At 39.4% G+C, this 23,430-nt stretch overlaps 1 protein-coding gene across 1 annotated transcript in view; it reads left to right on the forward strand.

Annotated features, from left to right (window-relative positions):
- The first annotated feature begins 4,921 nt into the window (after positions 1-4,921).
- GPR161 (G protein-coupled receptor 161) overlaps positions 4,922-23,430 on the forward strand; it is a 52,377-nt gene continuing 33,868 nt past the window's right edge. Inside the window, exons 1-2 of the mRNA XM_051999012.1 lie at positions 4,922-5,008; positions 5,590-5,939. The gene's annotated coding sequence lies outside the window, so the exon portion shown is untranslated. The remainder of the gene's footprint in view (positions 5,009-5,589; positions 5,940-23,430) is intronic.

Here is a 23,430-nt window from a genome sequence, read left to right on the forward strand (position 1 = left end):
CCTCCCTTGGGATGGCTCTTAATAAGGATAACAGTAAATGCAGAGTACAGGTTATTTATAAATTGATTTATTCTTTTGATTTGACTGCCAACTCTAACTTAAATGGTTCTAAAAGTATGGCAGGCCTATGAATGGAGATGTTAGATATTGCATAATATTCATTTATTCAACAAATGTTTATTATGCACTTGCCATATCCTAGGACAGCGCTTCTTAAACTTTTCCCACTCATAATCTCTTTTTTACCTGAGAATTTTTTATGTAACTCCAGGTATATAGGTGTATAAAATAGGCATACAAACCCCACATTTACTGAAAATAAATCATAATTTTGTCACACACACAGGTTTGTCTTAGGTGGTATGGTAAATAAAGAACTGGACCTGGAGTCTAGAACATCTGAGTTCAAATTTGACCTCAGACACTGTGTGACCTTGAACAAATCATTTAATTTCGAATTGCTTCATTTCCTCATCAGTAAAATGGGCATACACTAGAGAAGAAAATGGCAAATTACTCCAGAAAATTCCAAGGACAAAGTCAGACACAATTGAATGACTAAGCAATAACAACAATTTCCTAGATGTTGCTCTTTGTGCTTAGGATACACTTGTCCTCATAAAGCTTATATTCTATTGGAGAAAAAGTATATGAACATAAGTAAATGAAAATATATGGCAGGTAAATGTGGGGAAATTCACTCAAATAATACTCAAATAAGAGCAGAATTCCTGCTGATCCCATATTGACTTAAAAAAACACAAATTAATGTTGTTGAGTCACTGGACTCTTCATGACCTCACATGGGATTTTCTTGACAAAGATACTAAAATGGTTTGCCTTTTTTTTTTTTCCCTCTACCTCATTTTACATATGAGGGAAGTGAGTCAAATAGAGTTAAGTATCTTGTCCAGGGTCACATAACTAGCCTCAGACTAGATTTGAACCTGGGAAGACAAGGCTCTCTGATCTAAGGCACTCTATCCACTGCACCATCCAGCTACTACTAAGACTTTTAAATTTCAAGGCAGGTTCAAGTTTATATTAGTAGAGGAAATTCCTTACCATGGGCTTCCTGCTCCCATACTTTTTGATTAGGAAGGAGGGAAAGAAAGAAGGAGGGAAATTATTAGCAACTGAAGTCATCAAAATAGGTGTTGGGTAGGAGGCAATTAGGAATGGTGAGGCAGAAATGAGAAAGAGGTATATGCAAGACAGGGTGAACAACCCGTGTAAAGGCAAGCAATTGGGGGACAGGATGTTGTATAGGAGAAAAGCAGGGTAGTTTAGCTGAGAGGAAGGATATGTGAAAGATAGTCATGTGCAAAAAGGTTGGAAAGGTAGCTGTAGGTGTTTAGGAAAAGTTTTAAATACCAAAGGGAGGAGTTTGTATTTCATCTAAGAAACAATTGAGAATCACTGAAGTTTTATAAGCAGAGAAGAGACATGGTCAGACCTGCCCTTTTGGTATATTACTTTGGCAGCTTACATGGAGGATGGATTGGAGGGGGAGAATAATTAGACATGATTGTAATAGTACAGAAAAGAAGTGAACTAGATTGGCCACAACTAGGTGGTGCCATGGAAATAGTGCTGGGCCCAGAGTTAGAAAAACCTGACTTCAAATTTGACCTTAGATACTTACTAGCTATGTGATCCTGGATAAGTCACTTAACCATTATCTGCCTCAGATTTCTCATTTGTAAAATAAAGTTAATAATAGCATCTACTTCCCAGGGTAGGTGAGGACTAAATGAGATGTTTGTTTAACAAAAAAAAAAAAAGAAAAAAGAAAGAAAGAAAGAAAGAAGGAAGGAAGAAAAGAAGGAAGGAAGGAAGAAAAAAGAAGGAAAGAAAGAAAGAAGGAAGGAAGAACAAGGAAGGAAGGAAGGAAGGAAGGTAAGTAGGAAGAGAGAAAAAGAAAGAAAGAAACAAACAAAGAAAGAAACAAAGAAAGAAAAAAGAAAGGAAGAAAGGAAGGAAGGAAAAGAAAGGAAGAAAGGAAGGAAGGAAGAAAAAAGAAGAAAGGAAGGAAGGAAGAAAAGAAGGAAGAAAGAAAGAAGAAAAAAGAAAGAAACAAACAAACAAAGAAAAAAAGAAAAGAGGAAGGAAGGAAGGAAGAAAAAAGAAAGAAAGGAAAAAAGAAAGGAAGGAAAGAAGGAAGGAAGGAAGGAAGGAAGGAAGGAAGGAAGGAAGGAAGGAAGGAAGGAAGGAAGGAAGGAAGGAAGGAAGGAACCCAAGCATTTAGCAGTGTCTGGCCTTTAGTAGGTATTATTTTAATGCTTATTCCCTTCCCCTACTCCTCCTTTCCCTTTCCCCTCTGTGAAAATGTGAGAGATTTTATAAAGCCAACATTTACAGTAGTTGGAAACTGATTGGATATGGGGGCTGAGGAGATTAGAGAATGAAGAAGAAAGAAAAGAGAGGGTGGCCTGAGATGTTACCCTGAGAGGGTGACAATGGTGATGAGAAAGATAGTAATGACTTTAATAGCAATAAAGAAATTAGAAAAGGGAAGAATCTGAGGGGAAAGATAATGAATGTCTCAATGGACACATATAATTTTATGTTCCCACAAGAGATCTGATTAGAAATGTCCAGTAAGTAGTTGATGATGAAGGAATAAAGATCAAGAGAAAAAAAATTGAGCTAGATCAAAACTGATTAGATTTTGGAGAGAGAAAATAAAGAGAGAAGAGAAGAAAGCCCAAGATGGAAGTCTTGGGTACATCCATATGTTGGGAGTTGGACATGAAGATAATTTAGCAAATAACTGGAGTAAGAGGAAAACCAAGTGGGAACAATGCCACTAAAAATCCAAAGAAGGAAGAATATCCAGGAGGCAGGGATGGCCATCAGTGTCAACTGTGTAAAGGAGGATGAAAGCTGAGACAAGACCATTAGATCTGGCAATTAAACGATCACAGTTAAGAAATCATTGCTAACTTTGGATAGAGCAGATTCAGGTGAAACTGACTTCAGAAGTCAGACTTCAAGAGATTGAGAAATGCTGAGAAGAAAGTGGAGGCAAAGCTTTTTCTGAAAATTTGGTTGTAAAAGAGAGGAGATTTATAGGATGGTAGTGTCAAATGGAGTTTGTATAAAGGTGGGGAAGATCTGGGCACGTTTTAAGGCAACAGGGAAGGAGTTAGTAGATAGGAAAAGATTTAAAAAATTAGAGAAAAAGAGGAAACGATTGTGAGACAAGCTACTGAAAGTAATGGGGAGATCTAAGGCACAAATAGAAAGATTGGCCTTGGCAAGGAAAAGGGACATCTCTTCTTCCAAGACTCAAGGAAAGGAGAAGAGAGTGGAAGGTGATATTGAGGTGATTCAAAATGTACAATTTGAAACCATTTATTAAGTTAAAAAAGAGATTGCAATATGTCATGTGGAAGAAGTACTCAGATATGCAGAGTCAAATTACAGCTCCTTGAAGTATTCAAGTCAATGTCCCAAGGAACCCAATTAGTAGCTGGGGAGTAACTAATGAACCTAGAGAAGAAGCTTAATTTCAAAGGTTTTATCTATTTTACTAATGGCAATCGGTAAAATACAGCTATCTTCAAGGTTTGAAAAATATTTTCTTGTGAAGTAGGAAATAAAGAAGTTATCTTGGTTTTACAGAAAAGGAAACTGAGGCTCGGAGATATTAAGTGGTTTTCCATGGTCACAGAGCTTGTAGGTTTCATGACTTCAAGTCTAGAGTGCTTGGTATTCAAAGTATTCTAAAGAGGGGTCTCTGGTCTTTTGGGTTTGCTTATTTTTTATGAAGTTTGAAAAAATCTTGGGTTTAATTTTCACCATCCTCCTGTGTTAGTTCTTTCTTTGTAAGGCACTTTATATTTTGCTTTACGTTTTCCCCTAATTAAGACTGGTGTATGGAGAAAGATGGAAATGGGAGAGGAGGTGAAAATGATGAAGTGGAGAGAGGAACTGACTGGAGCGATGGAGGAGGTTGAAGAGACTGAAAGATTTTAGAGTAGTCCATAAAGCAGAAAAAATATATTTAACTTTTTAAAAAGACAGAAATAAGTAAGTGAAATATATCTAAGTGGCCAAAAAAGAGAACTGGAGATAGGGAGGCTCAGAAGAAACTGGAGGATGAAAGGAGAATGGGAAAGGGGGAGTGTGAAGAGGCAGATTCCGGAAATGAGGACTAGGGATGGGAAAAGGGAAAGTACAAAGCTGAAGACAGAAGGGTTTCGGGAAAAGGCAAGATTGGAACGAGAGAAGAAGCTAAAATATCGGACCCGGGGAGGCAAAGGGCAAAGGAGGCAAGTCAGTGACACAGGTAGGAGGGGTTGCAAAGATAGTCAAGAGCGCAGACCTGAGGAAAGGAAAACTGGGACCCCGGGATAGAAAAGGGGAGGGGGGCGTCAAAGAGCGCGGGGAGCATACCCAAGGGATTGGATGGGTACAAAAAATGGATAAAGGACAGATGGAGGAATGGACACTGAGAAGGACAAGAGCTGGAGGATGGGGTGGGAATGTAGGAGAGGAAGTGCAGAAAAGGTGAGTGGGGGCGCAGGGAGGCGGGAGGACGAGGCTGAGGAAGGCGGGCCTGGGGCCGCGTAGGCTAGGCGGGCGGGAGGAGGAGAGAGAGGCCCGGAGGAGGGGTGGGAGGTGCAGAGTAGAGCGCAGCGCAGCAGCTCGGCCCGCTCGGCGCTGCGCGGCGCGTTGTAACAGATCCCGGCGCGGCGCGGCGCGGCACAGCCTAGCAAAGTTTCTTGCCTGTTCGCGGCCCCTTCGGCCCTTGTTCGAGTGTTTGCTGTAGGAGCCGGCAGCGGCGGAGCGGACTCGGGAGGAGCTGGTGGGGGCTTCGGGGGGCTGCAACACGAAACCTCCCATCCCTGGAGCGGCGGCGGCCGAGAGGGCGGCGGGCAGGCAAGGCAGCTGCGGCCGTGGCGCTGCCGGTGGCCGCAGAGAGGGGAGGTGGAGGTGGAAGCGGAGGTGGAGGTGGGATGGCCCAGCCCTGAGCAGCAGTGGCGGCGGCGGCTCCTCGGCGGTGAGCTCCCAGCACCGGGCTGGACAGGAGGACGGGAAGGCTGTGGGGCGAGAGCTGCGGAGTCCCAGGCCCGGAGGGGAGGAGTTTGGGGGAGATGGAGCGGGTCTGAGCTTCATTGTGCAGAGGAGAGGGAGGAGGAGGTGGCGGCGGCGGCGCGAGGCCTTGGCGAAGGCGGGGGGAGCACGGTGGGCGGCGGCAACGATTTGGGACCCAACCCCTAAATCCCCTTCCACCTGGGCCCTCGGAGACCCTCTACCTAATCGCTCATACACTCGCACTCCATCAGCTGCCCCTTTCTCATTGTATTTCCTTCATTAAGCCCCTCTTTTATCGCTAGTCACCTCTCCCCTCAATCCCCTTCCCCGGTCCCCCCTTTTCTTGTGGACTTTAAGGAGAAGCCAATCCTCCATCTCCTCTTTCTCCTCGATTTTGGGCTTGGGGAATGGAAGCTATTTGTGACACCATGTTCTTGGAGAAGCCCCCCATCTCTGTACCCCAGAAAACAATAAAGATTTGGGGACAATCTCGAAAGGGCCGGTTCCTTTCTGTCTCCAATTCTCCCCTCCCTCTCTCCCCTCTAGGAGCCTCCTCCCCATTCTTAGGAAGGGTGGTCATGGATGCTGTTGAACTGGCTTCAAGGGGATTGATTTCTGCCCCCGAGCATCCTTCAGTCCCTTTCGTTTCTCTCGGCTTGGCTCAGTGCCACCCCGGGAGAGGGGTGTGGAAAGAAGAAGCCACAGATCCCATGGATCTCAGAACATCGAGGACAAGGTGAGCAGCATTGTCGCTGGGCATCTAGGTAAACACATGACATCTGCAACCTTTGGAGGATCCTAGACTCAGAGCTGAAAGAGACTTCCAGGAGCTACAATCACATCACCGTCAAGGAGAAAGCTGCATTATTCTCTGGCTTAGAGAAGAACCTTCCTGGGTGAGTTGCTCCTCTTGACCTTTCAGATACTGCTACTTAGACTACCCTTATTTAACCTTTTGGACAAGGCAATATGTGAAATGAGAGAAATTTGGATAACCTGAAGCTATTTCAAGGCATTCAGAGAATTCAGGCCAATCTTTCAAAAAATACCAGCCAAGGAATAGATTATTGCCACTGTGTATTAGGTCTTTAGTGGCATTTGATTTTTTTTTCTTTTTTCTAATAGCTATGAACATGCTATCTCATTTCCACATTGCCCAAGAGTACAATTCACTGTTCTATGGACCAACTAAACCCAAAGATTCTGCTTAGTGAATCATGGTGTTTACAGCTGGAAGGAAGTTTAGAGGCAATCTAGTTCAAATTTCCCTCTATACGCTAATTTTACAGATGGAAAAAAAAGATAACAGCCTAGAGAAAAGTAGCTTACCTAGTGATAAACAGAGAGGGTTTAAACCCAGGGTTTCCTGAGCTCATATCTCCTCTTCTTTCACTGCACCACCAAATATTCCTCTCTGATTGAAATAGCTTTCATTTGTAATTCATTTTGTTTTGAAGCATAATAGGAAGAGGTCAGTTTCTTTACCTACAGCCATATCAGACAGGACATTTCTGAAAGGAACTGTTGGATCACCCACAGAAGCTCATCTAGCGTTCATTCTCCAGTGAAGCTCTGGGCTTTGAGGGTCCTTGATTTCCAGGGACCTTTCCTATAACTTCCCTTTTTCCAACTCTTTTTTCATACTGTGTAACACTTGTACTTCAAGAGCTCAGTTATTTTTCCTTTCCCTCCAGATACAGCTACATGCACAGTTTCATCAACTTAGTTCCATTTGCTATCATTTGAGGGTTATCTCCTTCAGCTTTTGATTTTGTTGTTGTTATTTTTCCCCAGCCTAGCATCACTATAGTGATATCATAGGAAGACCACTTCTCTCTCTGGTCACTAGGATCCATTCTCGATAATGTTATGATCCCTCCTAAGGTATCTTATAGATCGGGCTGACTGATAAGAGTTTTTTTGTGGCATTTCAAAAATATTCTTTATATCTAGTTCTCTAATTTGATGATTTATCTAATGGGCTTTAATAGATTAAACCTCTTGTGTTATTCAGTCATTTTCAGTTTCTTATCTGGAAGATAGGGGTGCATTGGGGGGAAAAATGGCAAACCACTCTAGTGTCTTTGCCAAGAAAAGTCCGTGAACAAACCCACTGGGTCACATAGAGTTGGACATAACTGAAGAACTCAACAAAAACAAAGCAGAATTGGAGTGGAACCCAGGTCCCCTGCCTCCAAATTCAGTATTCTCTACATACTACAGTCAGTCAATCTGCCTAGTCACTTTCAGAGACTTCCACCTTCATTTTCCTCAATCACATGATTTTGGCTTTAGAAGGCAATCTGAATTTTTGAAGGAAGGGGCTAATGAATTAATCAAAGAATGGAGTTTCAGTTCCCACAGAATAGAAATCAGTTAAAGTTGAACTTGTTTTCTTTGAGTGTCCATCAAGTGACTGATAGTTTTAGTAAGTGAGATTTCATTCAGTCAACTAGCATTTGTTGTTGTTAATGTTGTTCATTTCTAGTGTGTCTGATTCATCATGATCTCATCTGGGGCCTTCTTGGCAAAGATACTAAAGTGGCTTGCCATTTTCTTCTCCAGCTCATTTTACAGTTGAGGAAACTGAGGCAAATAGGCTTAAGTGACTTGTCCATGGTCACATAACTAGTAAGTGTCTGAGGCCAGATTTGAACTCTGAAAGAGGAGTTTTTCTGACTTTGGGCCATGCACCCTCTCCACTGCACCACCTAGCTGCCCTCATAAATGCACCTGACATTTAATAACCACCTACTATATGCTAGGCACTGTGTTCAGCTGGGGATACACTAGTATTTTTGAAAGTTTCCAAATATTATCTCCTTTGATTCCCCACAACAAACCTGGGGAAGTAGTTGTTATTTTATCGCCATTTTTAAAGGGAGGAATTTGAGGCAGACAGAAATTAAGTAATTGCCCAGGGTTGCACAGCTATTAAGTTTCTTGGGCAAGATTTGTCTCCAGATCCAGTGCTTTATCTCCTGCACTGCCTAGTTGCCTACTATATAGAAAAGCAAAATATAGTCTCTTTTCTTAAGGAGCTCATAGTCCAAGGGAGAGAAGGGGGAAACACTTTTATTTTTTGCTGAGGCATTTGGGGTTAAGTGACTTACCTAGAGTCACATAGCTAGGAAGTATTAAGTGTCCGAGGCCGGATTTGAACTCAGATCTTCCTGACTCCAGAGCCAGTGCTCTGTCTACTCTGCCATCTAGATGCCCCAACACATTTATTTTTAAGATCATTTTCTTTTTTAATAATAGTTTTTTTATTTTCAAAATACATGCAAAGATAATTTTCAACATTCACCTTTTCTAAACCTTAGGTTTCAAAGTTTTTCTCCCTCCCTTCTCTCTCCCCTAGACAGCAAATAATCCAATACAAGTTAAACATGTGCAATTCTTCTATGCATATTTCCATATTTATCATGCTGCACAAGAAAAATCAGATTTAAGATCATTTTCCCTGAGGAGAAAACTTTTCTGAAGTTTCTGGGACCTGTCCTACCTCTCATGGGATATCAGACAGTGGTCTACCAAATGACTTTCCAGAGCTTTTGTCAGCTGTAGGAGCTGGAGTCGTTGCTCTCTTTTTGTATCCTCTGTAGAGCACAGAAAGCAAAGGAAGTGCCTTTAGTTTCCAATTTCAGTCTAAAGAAAAGTGCTGGGTTTTCATTTGATAGTGGGGATAAGAAACCTGGCTTGAGGCTTCTGATCTGATTGGACAAGGATTCAAAGAATTCTCTCTCCTCTAGCCTCATCAGTTGCCAGATCCTATCTTTTTCATCTCTGCAATATCATTTGCATCTATTTTCTCCTTTCCCACTCTTACTGCAACCATTCCTGTTTAGACTTTCATCTCTTCTCATCTAGACCTCCTACCTATTCTTCTTGCCAACAGTCTAGTCTTCCTCCAATCTGTGCTTTGCCTCGATGTCTGAGTAATCTTCCTAATGTGCTGCTTTGATTATGTTCTTCATAAACACAGAAACCTTTAGTGACTTCCACTACCACCAGAATGAAATGTCAGCTCCTCACCCATGTATTCAAGGGCTTTTGTGGCCTGGCTCTAATTAACTTTTCCCAACTGATTTCATACTCCTCTCACATATTCTGTGTCCAAGCCAACCCAACCTACTTTTTGTCTGTGTCTTTGAGTACTGTATGTGAAAGAAACTCATTTCCTGCTCTCATCTCCTTCAATTAAATACTCTCCTTCAAAGTTCCATACATATACTACCTTTCTTAATAGAACACCTTCTATGATTGACCCCAATTGCTTCCCCTCTTCCTCCTCCCTAAATGAAAGTACTACCTCAAATTTATTATAGCAATTGCTGGCAACTCATTCCTTTATAGCATCCTGTGACACAGCTAAAAAGTGTTAAGTCTCTGAGGTCAAATTTGAACTCAGGTCCTTCTGACAAAACAGTTGGTGTTCTATCCACTGCACCATCTAACTGCCTTTTACTTTTCTTTTTCTTATATTTGAATAAATGAAAATGATATTTACCAGGTGTTTACCATATGCAAAACACTGTACTAAAAACATTTATTATTCAGCTAAGTACTGAAGGCACAAATAGAAAAGTGACGATGGTTCCAGCTTTCAGGTAAATCACATTTTGGGGGGAAGAAGGGACTAATTGGGTTTAAGGGAGAATACTAGGCTAAGAGTTGACCTTTTTATTTGTTTGGTATAGAGAAGATCTGGAGTTTTTGAATAAGGGGGTGATGGCTATAGGCCTGTATATAAAAACAATAACTTTCCAAGTGAAATGAAGGTTGAATTGTAGCAGGGGAGAAATTGAAAGACTAAATGGAAAATAGTCTAGGTCTGGTTTTCAACCATTTTGAACTCAGGTCTTCTTTAGACTCTTAAAAATTATTGAGGACCTCAAAGAGTTTCTATTTATGTGGGTCATATTTATTAATATTGATCATGTTAGAAATTAGGATGCCTTAGTGTATTATAAAAATGGTTTTTAACCTTGCAGATCCCCCAAGAAAGTCTTGGGGAACTACAATGGAATCTGGACCATACTTTGAGAGTTGCTGGTCCAGGAAAGATAGCATTCACACCCCATTTTTTTTTAATCTTTTTTTTTCTTTTTAATCTTTTTTTTTCTTTTGTGAGATTATTAGGGTTAAGTGACTTGCCCAGAGTGATGCAGCTAAAAAGTGTTAAGTCTCTGAGGCCAGATTTAAACTGAGGTCCTTCTGACAACACGGCTGGTGTTCTATCCACTGCACCATCTAACTGCCTTTTACTTTTCTTTTTCTTATATTTGAATAAATGAAAAAGATATTTACCAGGTGTTTGCCATATGCAAAATCAACACTCCAGTCATTTAAGTCCTTGGAAAGCACTTGGAGCAAGGTTGATAATAGTGGCAGTGGAGGAGATGTGTGCTATAAGTATTTCAAAGGTAGAATTAACAGACTTTGGATAAATCACATAACCTGTCTGTTCCTTAGTTTACTTTTGTAAAATAAAAAGTTTGGATTTGGATTCAGTGGCCTCTAAGGTCTCTGAACATATTCCTGAACTGAACTTATTTGGATTCTTGATTGGGATAATGGGAATTTTGAGAGTGAGACTGCTTCTGATTTATTGTGGGGTGGTTTGCTCTGGACAGAGAAGAGTCGATTCCTAAGAATCCCTTAATGCACTGATAGACTTTCCTGCAGTCATTCCAGGGCCTTGTACCATTCATCAGTTGTCTCAGTTGTCAGCCAGTATGGCAATAAAGGTGGTCTTTACTCCCTTGATCTTGAACTTTAGTCCTTTCCAAGGACTTAAATGACTGGAGTGTTGATTTTGCAGACTATTGAAAAGACTTTTAGACTGTTAATGTGTTTGATAATTAGACTAGAAGAGTGAAGATGATGAGAGAAAGTGACACAAGTTGGGTGTGTTTATTTCACTGGACTATGGCCAGCAAAATTTTCCAGTTTCATCCTTCTTTCCCTCTGCCCTTTGGGTCTACTTTTCCACTGTTTGTTTCTGGTGAAAGGAAAAGGGATAGGAGGTAGGTGGAGAATGGAGTGAAATGATAGACTATAAAGAGGAAGTAAAAAGTTAAAGGGAAGAGAAAACTTCAAGAAATGACGTGGAATATTTTAGCTTGAAAATTGTCTGAAGGACCAAAGGAAAAAATGAATGGTGTTAGTGGGGAAGAATTTACTTTTTCATTTTTCAAACCAACTCCTAAAGCTCAGTCCTGCCATTACATTAGAATGTTTCATTTATGTATCTATATAAGGATATTATTGCAGTATGTCAAGGAAAAAGTAATTTGTTCATGAAGCAACATTAAAGTGTGCCATGGCATAGTAGAGCCATCCCTTTCACCATTAAACACAGAGCCTATCTTCTCCCCTTCTAACCCAATCTTTATATTTTCAGTGGGTTCCCTATTTGCCCAACTGAAAGGGACTTGGGTGCCATCATATGTATGGGTCATGATGTCATAAAGCAAAGGGATCAATATTGCTTCTTATTCTTAACCATAGCAAAGCTATACTTTCAGCAACCCTCCCCACCTTCCCTTCTGCACCCAGTAGGAAGCTGCCCATGGTGCAAAGCCTACCCAGCAGGGAAGGCTTTGCTAGCACCAGACAAGAAAATAGTTCATCCTTAGCTCCAGGGGCAGGCTGCTGATTAAATCATCACCCGTTCTTTCGGCTGGGAAAGGTAGACAGGATTCAGCCTCCTCTGGGCCCTGACCTGACCTGACCTGCTTTGCTTGTGGGGATATGGCAGTCACAGTCCAGAGGAACAAGGCTTTGGTTCAGACACTATGCTGGGTTGTAAGCAGCTGGAGATTTCTTTTTTTTTCCTCTCTTTATCCTGGAGGGGTCATGGGGAAAGAAAACACGACTAATAATGAAATTTCCAGATTCTCCCAGGAAAACAATGATGGAAGCCATTCTAGACACCTTTTCCTCACATCAATCTCCCCTCTGTGAGTTTTGTCTTTAATCTGTTACAAAGCTGGTTGTGTAATTTTTCTGGAAGAACTGAAACTAACACTGCTCCCATTGGTTTTGAGTTTAGAAAACATGGGAGGAAAGGAATTTTTTAGCCTATCTGTATTTTACCTACAATCTAGTATTCAGACTCCAACTTTGTCCAGTACCCAAAGGGTCCTAAAGTCCATTTTTTTTCCTATGGCAAAATTGTTTCTTAAGAAAATTTGTCCTTTCTTGAACAGCACCATTTTTAATAGGGAAGGACTTTTCCAACAACTTGATGAAGTAGGTCACATAAATATTCCTATGCTCATTTTATAAGTGAGGAAACTGAGGCGGAGAGAGGCTAAGTGAACATGACACTTTGGAGAGTTACAGAACACTGGGGAAGCATCATAACCGTTCAGCAGAAAAGCCTTAGAAAGAACTACTGCATATGAATGAGTTGAGGAAAAATTCATGTTGGGCAAATAGTGGGGACGGCTATAGAATCAGAGATGGAGAATTGAAAGGGACCTTTGGAGGCCAGCCTTCTTGATGTTTCTCATGATTACAGGATTAGGATTTTAAGACTATAGAGTTAGACTTTGGAGGCTGATTAAACCAGCCCCCTCCTTTTACAAGTGAGGACATCTATGTACACAGTTGTTGTAAGGGATTTGTTCAAGTCAGTCATACACATAGTAAATGGCTGACCTAGGATTCAGCCTAGATCTTTGGCTTCCAAATCCATTCGTCTTTCCATATTTCACCATTTCATTATTCTTCTGCGAGTTTCATCCATTTCATTATTCTGTCCTTTCTCTGGTAGAAGGAAGATAAATTTAAGACTAATATTTATGGTCCTGTAGTTTTAATTTCTCTCTTTGTTTCTATAGTTTTTAGCCTTGTAGAGACAGGAATCTTAATTTATGAATTTAGTTTTTAAAAAATATTTTGACAACTATTTCAATGTAAACCAATTATATTATAACTAGTTATATTTGCAGTTCTCTGGATTTTATTCATTTAAAAACATAATTCTGAGGAAGGGTATAGATTTCACGAATCTTCCTGCCAAATGGTCCTAGGACACATTTCAAAAAAAAAAAAAAAGTTAAGAATCCCTGTCTTAAAGTAACATTACATTAGAGAAATCCTGTAGATATGCTATCTCTAAATTTCAGCTAACACATGTGAGAAGGTGTCTGGTTATATCTTTTGGGATAAGATTTGAGAGATGGGGATTGGGTTCACAGAATCTTGGAGTTGAAAGAATCTCAGTGACCATCAAAGACCAACTGAACTGAGATTCCTCTCTAGGCTTTTGTGCATTTAGATAGAAACACTGTTTGAATGATTCAAAATGTGTTGATTAATGTATTGTTGTCAGCTGAGAGAAAGATCTCTGGCAGTTGCCTTAAACCCTGAGGCTTACTACCTTTCTATAATGTCTTAATTCAAGAAAAAGAAACCTTATCTTTTTCTTGAATTGACATAGAAAGGCAATTTGAATAAAGCTTAGAGAAGTCACTTCTATGCTAGAACAGAGGCAATGCTGTTCTGAGGAAGAAGTCCTTGATTTGGAATCAGAGTACTTGGGTTTAAATGTCAACTCTTATCTCTACAATCTGTCTTTTTACCTCTTTGGGCCTTGGTTTCCTTATCTGTAAAATAAAGAAGATGGACTTAATGGCTTCAAAAGGCTCTTCTCACTCTGAGTCTATGATTTGAATCTTCCAAATCCAAAAAATTTGTAGCAGGCTAGAATTGTGAGATTAATTGAACAAAATAATGGAATGTAGCTTCTAAAAAGGGAATGTCATATCCAAATATTCTGTGACCATAAGGGCACATCTAGGGTGATATATGCCATTTGGGGCATCTTATTTTAAGCGAGATGATGACCTATTGGAATGTGTTGAGAGGATGGTAATCGTACATTGAAAAGTCTCGAAATAATGTCATGTTAATACAATCTAAAAATATTTGCTGTGCTGCCTACTATATGCAGGGCATAATGAGAGCTACAGAGATTAATAATATGTTTGCCATCCTCAAAAGGTTAAGATTTGTAGGCAAGATAAGAGATGTACCCATATACCTAGGCAGTAGATGCAAAGTACTTTATTAATTTAGCAGAAAGAAATGTCACTTATGATTGGGGATGATGATCAAGAAAGGCTTTGTGGAGGAAATAGCATTTGCTTTTTCTTGAAAGATTGTCATAAGGGCAACTGAGAATGAGAAGACTTGGGGAAATTGGCAATACATACACTTTACATATCCGAAGGCTTATGTGGTGAAGTAAACAGTTTAATCTTTTCCTCTATGTCTCCAGAGGACAGAATCAGAGTGGAAATTTCAGAAGAGGAGATTTGGCTTAACTCTGCCTTTCTTTAAGTCCCAACTAAAATCCTACCTTCTGCAATAAACTTTTCACCAAACTTTCTTAATTCCAGTGCCTTCTCTTTGTTAATTATTGCAATTTTTTTCCTGTATCTAGCTTATTTGTAAATACTTGTTTGCTTGCTGTTTTCCCCATTAGATCATGAGCTTTTTGAGGGCAGGCACTATATTTTGTATCTTTTCATATCCCAGCAAGTAGTATAGTGCCTGGCACATAGTAGGTGTTTAATAACTATTTATTGATTGACTAACCAACTGAACTTAAAGTAGCTTTCTCGCAACTTGAGCTATCCAGAAAATGGAATGAATTCCCTTGTGGTGAGCTACCTGTTAGTAGTAATATTAAAACAGAAGCTTCATGATTAAATTTTCAGAGATGTTCTCCAGAGGATTCCTGCATTGGACAGATGGGAGGTGGAACTAAGTGACTTCTAAAATTGTTTCATTTCCATGATCCTGTGTTTTCCAAGCTCATTATCTATGTGGTGTATATGAGTTGTTAATAGTAATTTAGATGGGCTCCATTGATGACTTGCCTTCAGGGATGGAAGTAATGAGGAGCCAAAGTAGAAAGGGTAAAAGAAAAGAAAGTGATACAAGACAATACATCATATAGGGAGAATGCATTTTTAGAACTGTTTTTGCATCATTTATCTCATTTGTTCCTCACAAAAGTGGAGGATACTTTTTGTTTGATCCCCATTGGAAGCTAAGGAAACTGAGAGCCAGACTGGCTAAATTCTTAATTTCCAGTCATACAACTTTAATTAGCAGCAGAGTTAGGACTAGAGTCAATGTCGTGCTGATGCTCTCTGGGGAAAGAATGTACATGTCACACACTTTTAAGTTCAATCTGCATTATCACCATTTTCTTAAAGACTAGACACTCAACAAAACCATAAACCAAGCTCTGATTTGCAGCATTTGTCAATTTCCTAAGTGTAACAACTTAAACTGAAAATCAAACCCCCTACTTCTTTTTATCATTACAGTCAGATCAATGGTCCCCCTAGCCAAGGTTCTGAGAGTAGTATCTAAGAGCATTGGTGGAAGACATGATCTCCTTACCTATTTACCTCCTACTACTACAAATTTGGGAGAGAGAGGTAATTTATTAGAGGTTTTTCCTCTGATCTGAACCTCACTAGTATATATTATTAATCAGCCTGCATTTTTTAAACAATTCTTTCCTTTTCTCATATGGTGAAATAAAGACAATACTTTAAGCACTGCAGGGCTGAAAGTTTTTCCTTGCTCTCAGGAAGTATGGAAGAAAAAGGCTATTTCCAAGTCTAATTTAAATTAACTGGAAAAGATAGGTTAAGGTCTGTCAGGTTTTCTTAGTTAATGGATTAAAATGAGACTTAGCTGAATTAGTGAAATCAACGGAATATATTCATTGTTGATTCCCTCTTCCTCTTTTTAAATTGTTAGACTTTAAATTGATAGATTTGGGAAATATTGACTAGATATTGGCAAAGGGGTAATGACATATTAAGATGCTTAGATTTTGGCTTTACTTTCCTAGAAATTGTGTCCCTTCAAGCAAAGATTTCAAAAGAGTTATAATCCCTGTTAGCTTCAAAAAAACCCAAACAATTGAAAGATCTCTATATTTTCTCTCTGACTCTCTCTCTCCCATATAAGGAAAACTTAAAGGATTTTTTTTTCAAGAGAAAGAAAAAAGAGGCAGCTGCAAAGGGTAGAATACTGGTTGATTATCTTGCCCTCCATTTATTTCCTTTTGTTTTGTCTTCATGAAAAATAGAACCTCAAGTAGGCACCCCCTGTAGATGCAAAAGGTTTTGCTGAAATGATTATTGTTTGTAAATGTTGTTTTTACTATCTTAGAAAAAAATTTTTTTTTGGGGGGGGAACCACTTACAAATACCCTTTGTTGAATTAGCAGGCTCTAGGAGTAAGTAGTTAGGAGTTTTCTAGCTTTGTGTGAGGGGGTCCTTTTGTCTCCAGGTCCCCTATGCTTGGAGAGTAACCAAGCCCATGTTCATACCAGTCATTTCTTTGTGGGAACAGCTTGGAAGTGACTGCTGGGTAGGGAGCCTTGGCAACTGTTTTGAGTACTTGCTGAGAGCTAAGGATTCTGGGATCATGTGCTGGCTCTTTTCCTGACTTCTTGTGTGGCCTGAGGAAATGTTTTTCTCCCTCCATTTCTCCATTTGTGAAGCAGGCAGTAAGGGCTAAGGAGAAAGCTTCCTGAGCCAGGAGAAAGGAGGCTTGAGCTGTAGTCTCATCTCCGCCTCTTACTAGCTGGGGAGACCTGAGCTACAGACTTCAACCCCTTCAGCCTCATTTTTCTTATCTGTAAAATGAAGTCTTGACTCCAGAGGATTTCTCTCACTCTCTTTTTTTATCCTTTCTAGGTCCTAAATCCTATGAAGCTATCCTGCTTTCCCTGGGGGTGAGGGTGAGGGAGGGTTATTGCTTGAAGTTTTGAAAATGCTTTGAGCTGTTGGGATGAAAAGCCCAGAAAGCACTGCCAAATAGCATCACAATTGATGTATCAGACCCACCCTGTTTATTTGATGTGGTCTTAAGGTTGTCTCCTCTCTACTAGGGTTGTTTTTTTCCCCCTCTATTATTTTGTGTGCTGGTACCTGGAAATGCAAGTATGATTCTCTTTAAAAGATTCATCCCAAGTCCTAGCTCCCCAGAAATTATAGTTTAAAAGAGGCAAGAGGTAGTGGAGGTAGGGAAGGATCCTTTTGATATGCGAGGTTTGCCAGCTTTCCCTTCTTAAAAAAGATGCATATCATGATCTAGTGTGATGGACTTGACTCTTTTCAACAATGTGGTGTTCCAAGATAATGCCAATAGACTTGTGATAGAGAAATACAATCTGCATCCAGAGACAGTACTATGGATACTGAATATGGATCAAAGCCAGCTTTGTTGTTGTTTGTCTGTTTGTTTATTCTTTTTTTTTCTTGTTTTCTTTTTTCTTTTTGATCTCATTTTTCTTGTGCAGCATGACAAATATGGAAATATAGTTAGAATACACATATTTAACCTATGTTGGATTGCTTGTTGTCTTGAGGAGGGGAAAGGGAGGGAGAGAGGGAGAAAAATTTGGAACACAAGGTTTTGCAAAGGTAATTGTTGAAAACCATCTTTGCATGTATTTGAAAAAGTAAAATACTATTAAAAATAAAAAAAGAAAGATGCACATCTTGCTCTGATATAGATATTGAGGTGAGAAATGATCTGTTTTTCAACCTAATTTAATTTAATACGATTAATTTGGTACTTAATATAGCACATAGCACACAGCTGCTTAATAAATATTTATTGTCAGGGCAGCTACGTGGTGCAATGGATAGAGCACCAGCCCTGAAGTCAGGAAGACCTGAGTTCAAATCTGGTCTCAGATACTTCCTTGCTGTGTGACCCTGGGCAAGTCACTTAATCCCAATTGCCCCAACTATATATATTTATATAGTCTGTTGACTGAAAGGCAAAATTTTCTCTAGACAGATTTATCTTGACTCCTCTATGTGATGTCAAAAACCCTGGATCTAGAGTCAGAAAATGTGTTTTGTAATTCTGACTCTGTTATATGATACTTCTGTTGTGATGGACAAATTGTTTAACCTGTATGGGCTTTAAATTTCTCATCTATAAAATGATAGAGCTGGACTTCAATCAGATTCATCATCTTATCCTGCTCAAAGTCCTATGATTTTATGATCATATATTCAGAATTGTTTAATTTTTGAGAAGCCAAAAGAACTTTTATCTCTTGAGTTGGAAGGGACCATGTTGGCCACCTTGTGCAATCCCTTTATTTTATAGATGAAGATTCCAGGTCCACAAGAGATTATTAACCTTGGACCTCATCAACCACAGACCCAAGTAGTAAGGCTCTAGTGTTCAGCTTTTGGGGAATAAAACAGAAAGATGAAGATTAGGGCAAAGCCGTAGTTGACTAATTATCATGTGCCTCAGGAGCTTCTGGGTACTAAGGGGCCCAACTTGATGATAGGACTGTAGGGATGGAAGCAACAACTGTCTATCTCCTTTCTGGTTTTCATATTTCTCAAATAGGAATGAGAAATCAACAAGAAAGTAGATGGAATTTAGCTCTAAGAGGTTACTTAAGTTTTTAGCCTAAGATGAATCTAAAAAAAAACCAGTTAGAATCTAGAGGAAGAAGAAGAGAGCAAGAGGGCCAAGGAGGAAAAGGTGAGACAGGGAAGATACCATCAGGTTAGCTCCTGTGGAGTGAACCCAGACACTAAGCCGGCTAAGAGAACACAGTGGGGACAGGTGTTGAAGCCAGCCAGACTTAGGAGGTCTGGAGTTTGGGGGAAAAAAGCAGGACCTGATATTTCCCTACCTTCTCTCTTCCTATTCCTATTACACACACACACACACACACACACACACACACACACACACACACACACACACGCCTTGTCTAAAACTTGTATTCATACTTTTTGTTTTTATACCAGTCAATCTTCATGTACTCTTTCTCTCTCTCCTTCTCTTCTTTCCCCCTCCTTCCCTCCCTCCCTCTTTCCCCCCCCCTCTCTCACACATATGCACACACACACACACACACACACAACACACACACACACACACACACACACACACACACACGCCTTGTCTAAAACTTGTATTCATACTTTTTGTTTTTATACCAGTCAATCTTCATGTACTCTTTCTCTCTCTCCTTCCCTTCTTTCCCCCTCCTTCCCTCCCTCCCTCTTTCCCCCTCTCTCTCTCTCACACATATGCACACACACACACACACACGAAAAGAGTGCTTATCTAAAGTTTATATTCATGCTTTTTGTTTTTATACCAGTCACCTATCATACACAGTCACACAGTTTGTCTGTCTGTCTCTCTCTCTCTCTCTCTCTCTCTCACACACACACACACACACACACACGAGTTCTTGTCTAAAATTTGTATTCATGCCTTTTATTTTTATACAAGTTTCCCTTCATGTACAGTCTCACACACACAGACACACACACAGACACACACACACTGAATCCTCTTTATTAACAAAAAAACAAAACAGTTAGGCAAGGTCTTCAGCTCTAGTGAGCATGTCCACCAGCATATACAAAATTCTGTAGCTGTCATCCCCTACTCCTTTTTACTTTGGAGAGATATGTATCATCAGCCCGTGTCTGGGATTGAATTAAGGCAAGTTAGATTTTGTTTCACTTTTGTTTTTGTGGATACAATTGTAGTGATTCCATGAATTGTTTGCATAGTTCTGCTCACAGTTCCTACAAGCTTTCCTATGTGGCCCTGAAATTCCTCATATTGGATTTCTTATGATACAGTCACGTTCATTATGAAATGAGATCATATATACAGAGCATTTTGCCAATTTAAAAGCCTAATATAAACGTTCCACAATTTCTTCTGCTAATACCCTGATTATCATGTTTTCTGCCCTGTATTTATACCCAGACTCTCTACAAAAATACAGACATATTTGCATGCTCTCTACCAAAATGTAGATGTTTCCCAGGGGTTTGTTGATTCTTACCTCCAAGACCATGAGTCAGGTTTGATGAAGCATTTCCAAATGGAATGCCTGGTGCCTCCATAAAGTAATGAGATTTTTTTTTAAAAAAGAAACCTGCTGGAACTTAAACATGTTCAGGCACATGTATTTCTTCCAATATGTCCCCTTGGGAGGCTCTAAGTTTATTCCAAAGATGCTGCCCTTCCTCTAATCATTTTTGGATGAGACAATTTATGAACCACACAAGAAAACTAGCCTCATTACTTCATAATCGTTCCTTGTTTTTGACCCAAAACAGTATTGCTTGGCTTAATCACCCATCTCACTCATTAGACTTGGCTGAGTGACTTTTGGCTGTTCCCAGAAAATCATGGCCATCTTCAAAGGACTAAGATTTCCCACCATTGAGCAATTTGAAAAAAGGTGCTGTAGGGTTCAAAGGGAATAAGTGGGTAGCCTCTGAAGGTGATGACAATAAAGAGGGATAGTGTTCTTTCAATGGACCATTTTGGGGATGCTCAAATTTTTTGTCACATTTTTGATAATTATAGAATACATAAAATATTTGGGTATCAATCTACCAAGACACACTCTAATCTTAAAGAAATTCAGTTAGAAAACAGTTTATAAAGAAATGACTTAAATTTTTGAAAAAAAATCTGTCATTTTAGTGTAGAATGTTGATTTCAATAAGGGTGGTATGGAAGTGTGCGTGGGTGTCTTAGAAGACTCTGCTCCTTCCTTGAATCCAAATAGCTCAGTCAAATGATGTGACTCACAACTTGATTTTGCTTCCTTTCAAAAGACTCTGGCTTGGCAGCTTTGAGGGCATTGTTGGCAGAGTGCCAAGAGGCGGACACCTGATTAGAGCATTCCAAATCCCAACTTTCCTTGTTGCTACACCCTTGGGGGATTTGCTGGGGCTTGTGTATCCTTTGCTCTCCACTGGAGCTGCAAACACTTCGTGTTTCCCAGGTGACTGATTGCTTCCCCTGCCTTCTTGGCCAGATCCATCACTGCTATGGACGGAAATGAGGTCGGCAAGCCATAGTATGGTGGTTTGACTAACCTTGCCCAAGAACATGGTCTGTTTGGATCCACTCTGTGGTCTAAAGGCCAATCTCTTTTATTGTCAGTATTTATATTGTAAAATGACAGTGCATGGCACTGGCATATCATAAAATTTTTCTGACGTGTGTATACACAGATGTATATTATAGATGCATAATATATGCTAATTTAAAAACTTTGAATTCTGGCATGAATTGATCATTTCCTTTTGATATTTCACATAAATCCCAAGTTTCTTTACAAAGGCATAGATAGAGAAAGCATGTGATTATAACATTTGTAGATTGGGGAGGAATTGACAATATGCTACCAGATGACAGAGTCAAGATTGGGAAAGATTTCAACTGACTGGAAACATGAGCCAGATCTAAAAAGCTGAAAATTCACAGGAATAATCAGCCACCTCATTCATTAGACTTGGCCAAATGACTTTTAGCTTTTTCCAAAAAAATCAAATCCACCCCTAAAGGGCAATGATTTCCCACCATTGAAGCATTCCAAAGAATGTGGTGCAAATTCCAAGAGAGAGCCCAAATAAGGATGTAGCCTCCCAAGGTGACTGCTTTAAAGAAAACAATATTGATTTAACAACATTGATTTAACAATTCATTCATCAGAGTCCTGCAAATTAATTCAAAAAAGCAATTCTACAAGTTCAAGATTGTGAAGACTTGGCTTAGCTACAATTCATATGAAAAAGACCTGGTTGAACATGATATCAATATGAGCCAGTAATGTGACATTATAGCCAAAAAAGCTGGTGTTAATACATGGAAGTGGGATGGGGAACTCAGAATAGCAATGCCTACCAACCTGGGCTCAACAAGGCTGTAATTCAGAAAGTTCTACCAAGTTACCAAAAGTGTATAGTGCTACAGTGACTTACTTAGGGTTAGAGTCCGCTTGTAGTCTTCCTGACACCATTCACTATACCAAGCCACCTATATTGTCGTGGTAGCTTGCTTTAAGCTGAATTAAGGAGGAGATAGTCCCTTTATAATAGTCCCCCAAATTCCATGAGGAGTAAGTACCAACTTCAGTTCTGGGCACCAGATTTGTTTTTTTTTTAATATACTTTATTTTATTTTATAATAACTTTACATTGACAGAATCCATGCCAGGCTAATTTTTTTACAACATTATTCCTTGCACTCGCTTCTATTCCGATTTTTCCCCTCCCTCCCTCCACCCCCTCCCCTAGATGGCAAGCAGTCCTATATATGTTAGATATGTTGGGCACCAGATTTGTAAGAGGGACTTTGGCAATATAGAGTTTACTTCAGAGAAGTCAAACACAATGGTTAAGAATCTGATAACTGTGACAAGAATCAAGGCTTTTTTAGCTAAAAAAGAACCAATTAGGAGTGAGTGTGATAATAATAGCTAGCATTTATAAAGGTTTGCAAAGCATCCTACATTATTTATCTCATTTGATCCTTACAACTTTGTCAGGTAAACGCTATTATCTCATTTTGCAGATGAAGCAACTGAGGCACAATTAGATGAAGTAGATTCAGATATTTGAAAAGTTGTCATATGAAAGAAGAATTTGATATATACAGTATTCTACTGGAAAGTAGCTCAAGGACCAATGGGTAGAAATTAAGGGTTTTAATTCATTGCAGGAAGAACTTTCTAACAATCAGAACTATTCTTAAATGGAGTGAACCACTATGTTAGGTAGTGAGTTTCTTTATCGTTGTATGTATTTGAACAGAGACTGGATAGGCATCTGTTAGGGATGTTGTAAAAAAGATTTCCAGGGGGCAGTTAGACAAGATACCCTTTGTGACCCTTTTAACTCAAGATTCTTTTTGGGTTGTTTGGGTTGATTCACAAAAATGTTTTAATTCAATTTTTTTCTTGATGTTTATATGTGGTAGTGAGGAGGAGCATATGGTCCCTGTGTTCTTTTAGGTAGATGGTGTGGTCCACTGTGGTTTTGTTTTTATATTTTTACAAAATTTTCATGTTAAGAACTTTGAGATCTGACCAGAGTAGCTAGATTAACACAGTGTATACTGTGTTGGACTTGGAGATGGGAAGATCTAATTCAAATTCTTCCTTAGACATTTCTCATCTCTGTAACTGAACAAGTCCCCTAACCTCTTTCAGACTCAGATTACTCATCTGCAAAAATGGGGAGAATAATAGCACCTTAGAGAATTGTTATCAGGAGTAAATGAAAGAACTTGTGTACACTGTTTCACAAACCTTAAATTGCTTTAGAAATGCTATAATAACAACAATAGTAGTTATTATTGACTTTATTGTTTTAACAATAAAATTTCATTGATAACTTTATTTTTTTTAATCACTTACATTGTCCAATTATCCTCTTCCCCATAAAGCTATTTCTTACAACAAAGAAGAAGAAAAAATTTAGCAAAACTAAGCCATATGTCAAAAAAAAAAAAAAAAGTGACACTGAGTGACGTGTTCCA

Source organism: Antechinus flavipes, chromosome 4, assembly GCF_016432865.1.
Source record: "Antechinus flavipes isolate AdamAnt ecotype Samford, QLD, Australia chromosome 4, AdamAnt_v2, whole genome shotgun sequence".
Taxonomy (NCBI): domain Eukaryota; kingdom Metazoa; phylum Chordata; class Mammalia; order Dasyuromorphia; family Dasyuridae; genus Antechinus; species Antechinus flavipes.